This window comes from Pteropus medius, unplaced genomic scaffold, assembly GCF_902729225.1.
Source record: "Pteropus medius unplaced genomic scaffold, Ma_sr-lr_union100, whole genome shotgun sequence".
Lineage (NCBI taxonomy): Eukaryota > Metazoa > Chordata > Mammalia > Chiroptera > Pteropodidae > Pteropus > Pteropus medius.
Window position 1 is genome coordinate 13,434,757 of NW_024346062.1, and position 12,320 is coordinate 13,447,076.

Consider the following 12,320-nt stretch of genomic DNA (forward strand, 5'->3'; position numbering starts at 1 on the left):
AAGATGAGGTTTTAGAGATAAGATCCCACAAGCATAGAGGAATGAGCTTAGGACCAAAACAGAAGAGTCAATAAAAATCCCAGGCGCAAGGCTAAACCATGACATGTTAGTACCCCAGGTCAAACTAATCATCTGCCCCAACTCTTCTAATTGATACTCCTTAAATTTGTTGCAAATTTAGTGACTAGTGAATTGCCTTAAATTTGTTGCAAATTTAGTGACCGGTGAACTGCCAACAAGTGTTTTTTGTTTATCAGTTGCTTGGTTCGAAGTTGTGATTGTTGTTTTAATTTCCATTTGAGGGCATGGCTTTATTTAGCAGGAGTGAGACCAACTAATGTTTTGGTCATTGTGTAAGATGTCTCATATGGAAACCTGGTGCCATAATTCTGACTCATTCCAACTATACCTTAACATATGTGACCTGACTGACCCTCTTTCATTCTATCTTTGGCCTGTCATCCCTGATTTGGAGCAGGCCATTGCTTAGATTGAATCCTAGTACTGGGGTAGCTACTGTCCTCAGGTGGCGACTTACCTCAGAAGGATGTTTTCTCTGGGATTTCGCTCCCTGAGGTAAGTGTACTCTGCCACTGACTCAAAGGGGGCTCACAGAGTTCTGCCTCAAGGTCACTTTCGTTCCCTCTCATCCTGACATGTGCCTTTTATCCTATCTCATAGATTCAATCGGACCACAACAGGTAGTCAGCTCATCTCTCACTCTGAATATTTCCTAATTTGGAGTCAGACACCAGTCTGCTTTTTCCTCCCAACTTAAGGGGACACATATCAAGTTCTCCAAGTGACCTCATTGAAGCCGGGAAGCCCCTTCCTCTTGATTTCACCTGCAGGAGAAGTACGCATGTACGTACGTACACACACACACACACTTTTCCCTTTAGGGATAGGTCTCCAAGGAAATCCTCCTTACAAATTCTCCTTGATCCCCCAAAATTGATCCCTTTTTATTCTTGAGGTGGTTGAAATGTGTTAGAATCATTTTACTGATTTTTGAATATTAACTTGGAAATTTCTAGAGGATGCTCAGTCCTACAACTCTTAATTTTATTTGATATCTCTCACTGGAGGGTTTTGCTAAAACTTTCATTTTAATTTTCTATTCCCAGCAAGGACTAATATAGCTATAGGAGCAATAAAACCCCATAAAGGCATCCAGATAAAAAGTTAAAAGATTCTTTACCAATAACTTTTAGAACAAGAACACTTCATCACGTCTCACCTGGAAAACTATCAGATCCTGACCACCTTGTGCTCTGTTTCTCATCCTTGAGTCTACATGCCTCTTGGAGGAAAGCTTGACAAATAGCATTGCTTTGACTCATTCTAAAGACATAAGCACCTTGGCTGTCTGAAGGAGCTCCCTCCTTGATCCACCTGTAAAGATGTCAGATTCCCTCCCCACAGAGTGCTCCACATACCACAGACTGAGAGGGCATGCAGGTTCAGCTCAGGAGGATTTCCAGAGTCAAAACCACTATATAAATAAGTACAAGTCACTTTTCCGCTCTGGGGGTTGATAACTTGAGTCTATGCATTTTTATGTTTGTGTCTCCTAAGTAACAGGACAGATAATTCCATGTTGACATTAGACAAGGCATGGGATCTTCTAAACACTTATAGGGGAAGTATATTCTTTATTTTGGAATTGAAATTGTAAAAATAATCATTTTTTAAATAATCAGTACTGACCAAGATAAAGAACAGCATTTTAAAAGTCACTTGAATCCCACCATCTAAACTATCCATCACTAGGAACAGGTAAACAACAAATACTTTTCTATACATAATATACAAATATAAAGATAGATACTTTAAATAGCTAGATAAATGGAGAGAAATATTTTCTTTTAAAAACAAGAATAAAATCTAGGTAGCATCAAATACCTCCAAGCATCTTTCTAAGTACTAAGTACTTTACACACCATTTTATTTGTAGAAATATTGGGGTTCTGTTTTGTCTCTAAGGAGAGAACAAAACAAAACGAGAATCCTCTTTAGAGATTACAGGGAAGAAGTCAGGTGAGAAATCCATAGTGGATTCCTGAAATATCTGCAAGAGCACTGGCAGACACTGTAGCAAACAGACTGTGAGAAACTGCATGCTAATAGTGCCTGGACACTGGAGGAGGTCAGTTGGTGTGTTTGTATGAACAGGAAAAAAGTATGAAGGTTTTTGATCTTTCATACTTTGCCTACTTTTGAGAGTGGTCTTGTTTTATTGACCATTTTACTTATATTAAAGATAAAATTTTGTCTGTGAATATCCATGGCTCTATTTTGAACAGAAAACATTAGCCAGATGCTCTATTAGGCTCTAGAGATACAGAAATGAATACAAGACCAGCTGTGTGCTCAAGATATTTCCAGCTCCATGGAGGAAGATGTACTGCACTGAACAATGACAGTAAGAAATCGTAAGTTAAATTCACTTACAGAGACTATTAAAACAAAAGAGAAAAAGAAGTAGCTTAGCTGTGGCATTTTAGGCAGACAGAGCGGTGTGTGCAAAGGATATGGGAAGTGACAATACATGATTTATTTCTGGAATGGGAATAGCTCTACGGGCATCCTGTCTGATTTTGACGACTCTGATGTCCACCCCTATAGACTACCACCAATTTCCTAAGTTGGGTAACAAGAAAGGGGAAATGTCTGTGAGGGTTTACCCAGGTACCAATCAAGTAACTGTGACATCCTAAAACCATCCTGATTAAATGTGCGCCACAAGAAAAGCCATCTTACTGTCTAATTCATCAGTCAATGAAGCTGTGTGCCTGCCATGTGCAGCAGACTCTATCAACTGAAATGATACATTTTCTCTTCCCTGTCCCACCCTCTAGACCCAAGCCTCTCATTATTCTCTTCATTTGTTCCAGCTTAGAGCATCCAGAGGAATAATGTTTTCAAATAAGCTTATTTTAAAATAAAAAAAGGGCTTTGAAGATATCCTTGAGTCATCTTCAGAACATTTTTCAAAGTATTTTAGAGAGAGAGAAAAAAAAGAGAGAGATCTAAAACATAGATATTGAAATATCCTCTCCTAACCAGAATATTTTCTTTAGGGAAGTTTCTTCCAGACCACCAGCAGTGGCTGGAACTTGTAAGAAACATAATTTCTCCAGTCCCATCCCAGCCCCACTGAATTAGAAACTCTTGGTTGGGGGCCAGCAGTCTGAATTCTAACAAATCTCCAGGCAATTCTGACGCAGGCTCAAGTTTGAGAGCCATTTTCCTAGAGTGGTAAGTATGGGCCTGGAAAAGCCTGCAAACTCACAGATACTCTTATACAAGACTTCCATTTGTGTTACCAAAATGTTCGTCATTTTTGTATTCCATAAATGTATTCCTTGGGATCAATGCACAAGCCCCTTATAGTGGCCATAACTTACTTGAGGGAGTCACAGTCACAGATTCACCAGAGAAGTACCTCAGGAGTCATCTGTCTCCCCTAACCCTCTTTTATTGATGAGAAGACTGAGGCCCAGAGAGGCCAGGGAACTTGTCCAAGGTCACAGCTGATCAGCAGAGTCAGGTCTAGTCTCCAGACATCTTGACACGAAATTCAAGGTCTGTACCACAAATATTAACATAATTGCATAAGTAAATTTAGTTCCTCTAGCAAACACCAGGGATTCAAAGAAATGGACCGTAGTGAAAAATACTTGTTTCATTTCTTAAGTTTTTTTTCTTATTAGGAAAGTAATGCATGTTCATTATAAGAAATTTGGAATTAATGCATAAAGAAGACACAAATCAACTATAATTATAATGAGATAAGTGCTTTAACATTTTAGTATGTGTGTGTATGTGTAAATATGTTTAGAGAGAGAGTACTTGTGTAGAATATATATGTGTGTATAGAATTCATATATATAGATTATATAATACATGATTTGTTTTTTTCACTTAATATTTCTTTAGTAAACAAAATTACCATTTTAATGACTGATTTGTATTTCATCGAACTCTATTTTTAATATTTTATTACTGTTTCATATTTAAGTTGTTTTCAATGTTTTTCTCTTATAAATAGGAAAGAGGGTAAGATTTGCAGTTTCAGTAAGATATAAGAAAGGTGCATTATATTAGCAAGCCAGCATGGAGTACCAAAGAAGGGACCCTTGGTATCTGGAGAACTGAAAGACTGAACCCCTATGTAGATACTAAGATTGGAAGGAGGAATTTCCAAGGAAAACTGACCATTTACAAATTTTCTTGGGCATGGTCCTGTGTGTGAATATGGCAATGCTAGAAAGAGCACGTAGGTTCATCCAAGGCCAATATATCTCCCCACCTCCCTATGTCTCCTAACTCTTAGAGAGAAACTGCTTTTCTAAAATACTTCAGTCAAGTAATAACAAGCCTCTTCAGTGTTTCATTTATCTCGGAAAGGATAACTCAATCAAAACAAATTTTCAAAAGAATTCTTGAACGATAATACACCTTTTTTTCTAAGTATTCTTAACCAATGCCTGTCGTATCCTCTCATCCGAATAAAGCCCCCTCTTTTTCTTTTTTACGCAGTGCAAAAAAAATGTCCTCAAATAATGATGACCTGTGTGTATCATATAAAAATGAGAGTATATTGTTTCTGATATAAAAGGCTACGTTTAGGCTGCTCAGCTAAAAACATTCTCTAGTTATAAAATATTTATAAAGTAATTTTCCCATGTTTTGCCTTTCCAACAGGTAGTGCTTGGGAAGGAACTACATTTGTATTTTACTAATTCAACCATTTACCTAAATAGCAATCTTTTTTCTAATGGGCTCTTACTCAACATGATAATATTTATTTTTAATTCCATCTAAATTTTAGAAAGAATTTTAATACCTGTTTCAAGTAATAGTTTTTTTAATATTGAAATATTATTCTGGTCTTCAAATGACTTTAATTTTCTAATTTTCTTTTCTCTTGTCTTGTTTACAGCATATCTAAAAGACTGATCTCTTTAGATTTTGGGTTCTAAATATCTATTCACAGAGAAGATTCACAAAGATTCAATCATGCAGAGCACCAATGAAATACGACAATACTTCTTTTCTGAAAGTCCAGGTATTCCAATGTCAAACTTGAGTTTTAGTAGAGGGACCACTCTCTTGAGCAGTTGGTGCTGATGCTGGTCCTATACCTCTGGCCGAGGGAGGTGGTTCCATTGTGGAAGTCCATCGATGAAGAGGGCATTGACCTATAAAAGAATTTCCTTTCTGAGCTTTTCACTGGGATTATTCTTAGGAACAAACTTTCTAAGGCAGTATTTCTGAAAGTATGTTCTAAGGCCCACTATTTCCCTGGAATGATAATAATTTTTTATCAATGTAAAATAAAATAAATTTAGGTGGTTATAAACTTTTGAAAACAAAGCAAAACAGTTCAACATGCTAAAGTACATGCTAAAGAGGGAGCTAAAGGAAACAGTATTTTCTAAACTTATTTGATTATGAACTCTTATTTCAAGGAAAAACTATTAAATGTGACAATGAAGAATTTGAAGTCACCGAGGCAGCTTCAAATATAAATTGTACCTTCTTCTATGTCCTGCTCGACTCCCAGTTACCCCTGCTCCACTATTACCTGTACCACTCTTACTGATGATTCTCTAGATTCTTTTACCCTTAACTGTGTATCCTTCCTGTATTTACATCCACAGGTGCTCGCCCCGTGTTGGAAAGCCTTTTCGTTAGTAAACAAGTGCAATTGTTTTTTTCTGATTCCTATAAAAGGACAGGCAGCTGTTCCTAATATGTTCTATGGCATTAGTGCATCTCCTTATATATTTTCCCCAGGTGTCCTTCCCATGTGCACACATATTTTGAGTTGAAATCGAATTTTTTCTGATTTGATTGTATCTTCCATATTTATTTTCAAATAGTGATGGCTTCTTCCAACAGGAACTACAAAATGTGCTTTGCTTCCTGTCAGGAGAAAGAGTGAAGTTGACTGAACAGCCAGCTTTTTGCCATAGCAGAGGTGAGGGTAGGAGAAACCTACTTTATAGCCAGACTCTACTCTCCCCCTTACAACTCATATTTCTAATTCCTATATCTCTGTCCCCTGAACCGGAATGCAGACCTGCTGGCTCCCTGATAACTAAGTGCGGTATGAAACCTCAATAGTAACAGCTTTGTCCTTCTTCTCTGGACCAAGCGATCCTGGAATCCAAAATAAAATGGGAGAAAAGAAAATCTCATATGTGAACCACACTTTTCCAATTTACTCCCATTGCTTCTCCTTTGATCTGCCCTGGCTAGTAATCCTGCATCCAAGGGAGCACCGCTTCCTGCAAGGTCCCTAACCACCAGCCCTGCATCAAATCACAGGACTCTAGGGTGACCAACCACTGAGGGGTTTCCCGAGACTTGGGACTTTCAGTATAAAAGCAGGGAAAGTCCTAGACAAACTGCGATTGGTCACTCCCTTCCCAAACCATCTTTGACAGTGGTCTTTCCTAGTAAAAGTTCAAAGTTAGGGTAGCAGAACATTTTTACAAGATTCCTGTCTCCAAGGATCCAGTAACCAACTGGAGTTAGGCCAAGACCACGGCTCAGTGGGGAATCTGGCTCCTTCCCCACCACCCCTTCAGCACCTCTGCACTCCTCCCTGAAGCCTCCTCTTTTCATCTCTGTCTTTCAAGTCTTGGTCACAGAATGTCCCAACTTAGTTTATCGTTTCTTTATCATGTCTTATTAACATGTCATTTTAATTAGGAGAGTCAGCTAAAGGTTTTATCTGCCTAGAATCTGCAGAGTCAGTACAGTCAGATGTCCCCTGGGGTTGTCTGGCACATCTATCTCCTTTCAGCAACACGGATGGTCTTTCTAGCTAGCTAGGTGTTATTTGTGACCAATGGGGCCAATAAACCCTCCTGGTCTGGTACAGTTCCTTCTAGAACTGTATGGCTGACTCACAGTTTCCTAAATCCATCTTTTCACATTTACAGAGAGAGAAATACATATCTATGTTCTATTGACATATGCATACCAAATAGAGAACACTGAATGCACATGTGCGTCAACTTCTCCCTGTTTATTTCTCTTATAGCAAGTCTCTCGGACTACAAGCAGTAAAGAGACATACTGCAAGAGCATGATTGCAATGTGACAAGTCACAGTTCTTCAGTAAACAAAAGAATCTTAAAGGTTACTTAAAGTTGCTGCAGTGAAAATAGATCTGGGCTCAGATTCCCAGAAAAGAGCTCCTCCTGTTTGGAGGTGAAAATGTCAAAAAGATAAGAAAAATGGGAGATATAAATAAATAAATAAATAAATAAATTAATTAATTCTGAAACTCATTCATAAGGATATGCAATATGCACTTTCAGCTATATATATGACTATTTCAAGCTTTCTAATGCTCAAATTGTCTGTGATTAAATTGCTATACTTGAAATGATAAGGTTTTACCTGTTTTTTCAGCTTAATAATGCTGTGGTTACTTGGAAAATTTTCATTCTGGAAGCTTTAAAAAACTGAATTATTACAAAGGGTACAGGAAAAAGTGGTTAAGTTTGCACTTTGGAGAAATTATTGCACATCTCTTAAACACCACAGGTCCACAAGCAACTATAAATAATTCTGAAATAAATTTGTTTTTGCAGAGAGAGAAGTTATGTTTATCCCAGACAGGATTTATCATGCTTTACCAGTACATGGGGAAAAAAATCTATGAATATATAAAAATAAATTTGAAGTTGAGACCTAAACACGTTGCCAAGATGAGGTAAATTTTTTATACTTTCTAATGTTCAACTAACTATTCATAAAAACTATTTAAGACTTTAAAAACTATTCCACATCAAATAATTCAATGTCTATCTCACAAATAAAATACTACTAAGACAGTGAGCTGTTTTATACCTTTGACTTGCTTATTCAAAACTTTTATAAATAAATATGTCATTTACTTATTTGTACACCTAAGATCTAAAGAGTATGATCTACATATATAGTAATAATACTCTTTTTATTATATCAATCAGGATGTTTCTGTTGCAAATAACAGACAGTCCTATTCCAACAGATTTATATAATAAAGGGATTGTATTGTTTCATAAACTTGAAAGTCTAAAGTAGGAAAGTTTTCAGAAGTTATTAGACTCAATGCTCAGTGAAGTTACCCAGATCTAATGTTGTTTTCATTGTCTGTTCTGCCTTTCATGGTTTTGCTTTATCATAAGACCAGAGTCATTACCCTGCAAAGGTTTGTTTTTTATCAGAAATTGGATTGTCTGAAACCCTCAGGGCTTACTTCTTCATGATCCTCTCTTGTATGCAGCTCCTACATTTGTGCTCAGATTTCTGTTCCACCAATGTAGAGCAGTTTCCAAAAACAAACAAAATACCATTCTCTCCAAGCATTTAATAAATCTAGAAACAAAGACTTGCAGTCAAGAATGGGGTCACCCCAAACCCTAACTGGCCCACGCCTCAATGCTCTCTTCTCAATCTTTCACATACATCCCAGCAATTCTCCTCCTTCTCAGGAGCAAACTAGCCCTCACCAGCTTCCTGTAGAGTGGCTTTCACTCTTCCTTCAGAAGCCAGGGCGCTAGCAGACACATTCCCCTGTGAATAATGGAGGCATTTTCCTTTAAAAAGTGGTTGGCTCCACTCAACCAGATAGGGAAGGTCCCCTGCAGGGACTGAGGCCTAGAGAGGAACGATGTCATCCCCCAATCCTCCCAAGTGTGGCAGTGGGTTCCAGGTCCACTACAAAGTGCTTCCCGGAGAAATGGTAAAGAAGAAGTCTTATCGGATATTTGGATGACTTTCTACAGTCTTTGTCATTTAGTCAGTGCCATTATTATATATTTTAAGTGTTATGATGTAAATATTCTTTGCTCTCTTTCTCTCAATTTGGGTACATTGAAAAACTGCATTGTTGTATAGTTTTATTAAACATACAGTTTTATTGTTATTTATTAATTACTTAAACATATTAGGCTAAAAAAAAAAAAATTCTCCAGTGGAATCCCCAAGAACTTTGTTGAGGAGATTTTAAAATAAATAAGTAGATACATATGTACATATGTACCAGACATCCATATATAAATCCATTCTTCTGATTTTCTTCAAAACAGTTGGTCTTTTCTTATAAGTAATTTCAATGTCCTGCTTCAATTTTATTATTAAAATATTATCTAGATGAGCTTTTTAAAAAGAATTGACAAAAAAGTTAGCAAAAATTTCAATCTAACACCATAAGCTATCCTAGATTCTACACAATAAATTTTAATCAGTCAAATTTTACTCATTATTTACATAAGTTTACTTATTCAGTGTTAAACACCCAAACATTAGATCACATTTGCATTGTTTCTCAAAATGGACACTTTAAAACTGAATTTGCAAATATTAAGAATTATGAAACATGGCTTCAAGATTGAGACAGGGGTGACTAGAGTCATCTAGTAGTCTGCTTTCCTATGCTGGTCACACTCACCTTACAACTCCCATCCCAGCTCCCCATCAGACATGCTCACTACCACGCAATCTCTTCCCCAGTAAACACTGCTCTTTAGCTTTGGCTGAAGGCAGAACAATTGGACCCTCCATGGGTCTTAGCGACAATGAATAGAGAGTGCACATGAACCCCATCTCTGTTACTTTTAACATGAACTGAGATGGAAGGCAGTTCTCTCTGACAACATACAAGTTCAAGAACAGTGTCTAACATAAGGCCAAATACTAGGGATTAGGGTAAATGATCTGCCGTGCCCCTTTCATAGTCTAAACTAAACTGTTTCTAAGAAAGAGTACTTTAGAGTAAGATATGTTATGAAGCCATTCCTTGAAAAATAGTTTATTCATCACCATGATTAAAGTAAACAATAGAATAAAAAGCATAATTAAATTGAGCTCAAAACTGCCCGAGAAACTGTAACAAGCAGTTGGAGGGATGCTTGGCACAGAAATAATGTTTGCTTTATTAACTAATACCTATTTTTCTGCCAACTTATGTTTGACACAGTAATGACAGAGAGAGAAAGATAGAAAGGAATATTGAAACGGAGAACTGAACTCTGTCTCCATGACACCAAATCAAGAACTGCCTCCTTCTACATCTTTTGTCACCACTTGGGAGATGCTTGTAGAAGAGAAAAGAGCTAAATGGCTTCTGCAGACCAGTGAGAATGCCATATAAGCAGCCCTGAAGACATTTCCTTGAATGATGCACTATCATCTACAGAGCCACTGTGCTTCTTCATCACTTTTGTGTCCCTAAATTAACCCATAGAATAAATCATCTGAAATCCACAGGTGAATCACAGATAGGGGAGGGGTGAGGAATGTAGTGACAAATGACAATGTCTTAAGAGCAAATCCTAAAACCCAGAGTTTAAATGAACTGAAATGCTTTTGTGTTATAAGATTTATTTGGGTATAGTTTGCCTATGATAAAACGTACCTCTTTTAAGCATATAGTTCAATAGGGTTTGATTAATGCTATACACCTGTGTAATCACCATCATGGCCCAGGTATAGAATTCTTCTATCACTACAGAAAACTCTCCTTTGCCCTTCCTTGTAAATGCACACAGGAAAGTATTTTTTATTTTTTAAGTCCTAGAACATTTGAACATTTTTAAATTGAGGTAGCATAAAAAAGAACCTGCTCACTTGCCAGAAACAACATTTAGATCTTCAATTCTTAACATAAAACCAGATAACACTTCTCTATGTATAGTTTCAGCACAGACTAGCTACTAATAAGAAGCTGTTGCCACAGAGCTTTCAAACCTGGCTAACATTTGAAGTGCAACATTCACCCAAATTCGGAAGGGGAAAGGGGTGTTTAAACCTACTTGACATATTTGTGAAGTTATAAAGTTCTGCTGAGGCTACACGGTAGGTAGTTAACATGAGTGAGAGGGCTGAAGGAAGGAGGAAGCAAAATATAAAGAAAAAAAAGACTTCACTTAAAAATGGATATCACATTTATGCATGTATGTAAAATTATATATGTATACATGTGAACATTTAATTTAAAATATAAAAAGCAATTACAGAAACACCTCAATTTTTCAGTGAATCCCCTTCAAAACACTTCTTGTTTTATGTGTCTTCAAATAATTTTCTTTTTCAAAAAATAAAAACAAACTAAAATCTAAAACAGATTATTGACTGATAGAAATCGAGTTAGATTTGGAATGAAAAGTGCTTTCTCAGCCTGAAGCCGAACACTCTATTCCGAAAGTGCTTCACTGCCTGATTCTCCACGGATCAATAATAGATCAGATGAGAACTTTCCCTGCTGCTACTTTCTAAGAGGTGCGGAGGGTTGGGCAAGTCAGGAACCCAACCAGAATTCCAGATCCTAAACCCCATGTCCACCTCTTTCACGTGGAATCAGCAAAAGCATCCTGGAATTAGCAGGCCCTTTCAGTCTGCTCACTTCAGAACAGCCTGCAGCTAGAAAATTCTTGTGATTTCTAGTATAATTTCTTAACAAAATGTAAAAACTGCTTCCCACCATTAGAAAATGAAAATATGGCTCAAGGTTAATTAAAAACTGATGTAATATCTGGTAAAAAATATGTATAATCACACAACTTAGGCACTTTTCAAAATATAAAAATGATTCATACTTGATAAAATAATTCACGAAACTATGGTAAACTATAAAGAAGAAAAAATTATTTGTAATCCTATATCCCCAATTAAAGCTTCGATAAAATTCCTTTTGGAATGTTTCTTAACATATTTGAAATCAAACTGTATATAACAGTTTGTACTTCATTTTTCCACTTAATATTAAAACATATACATTTTACATATGATAATTATTAATAAACATTTTTTAATGGTTGTCATAATTAAATCATACAAAATAATACTCAGCATTTCCCTAATGTTGGACAATTAAGACAAATAACTAATTTTTTTGGTCATTTTAACACTATAGGAAACATGTTTGTATGTCTTTTTCTGTATTGTGGGATATTTCCCCAGAATGTATTTCAGTATATGCAATTTCTGCATTGGGATATAAAAATTTTATGTCTCTTGTTACATATTTTCAATTGCTTTGCAAAAATATAATTTTTAATGCAATTTGGAAATGTGTATCAAGATCCTCATAAATATTCCTACCTTTTATTCCATTATTTCCTTAGGAAACAATATGAGATACATAAAATGATTTTGTATACAATGTTATTACACTATTATTTTCATTAACAACAACAACAAAAATGGCCACAATCTAAATGTCCAAAAATGAAAGAGCAGTTAAATATTATGGTAGCCAGAAAATGTAATTTATACAACCATTAAAATTCTATTTTCAAAAAAATACATAA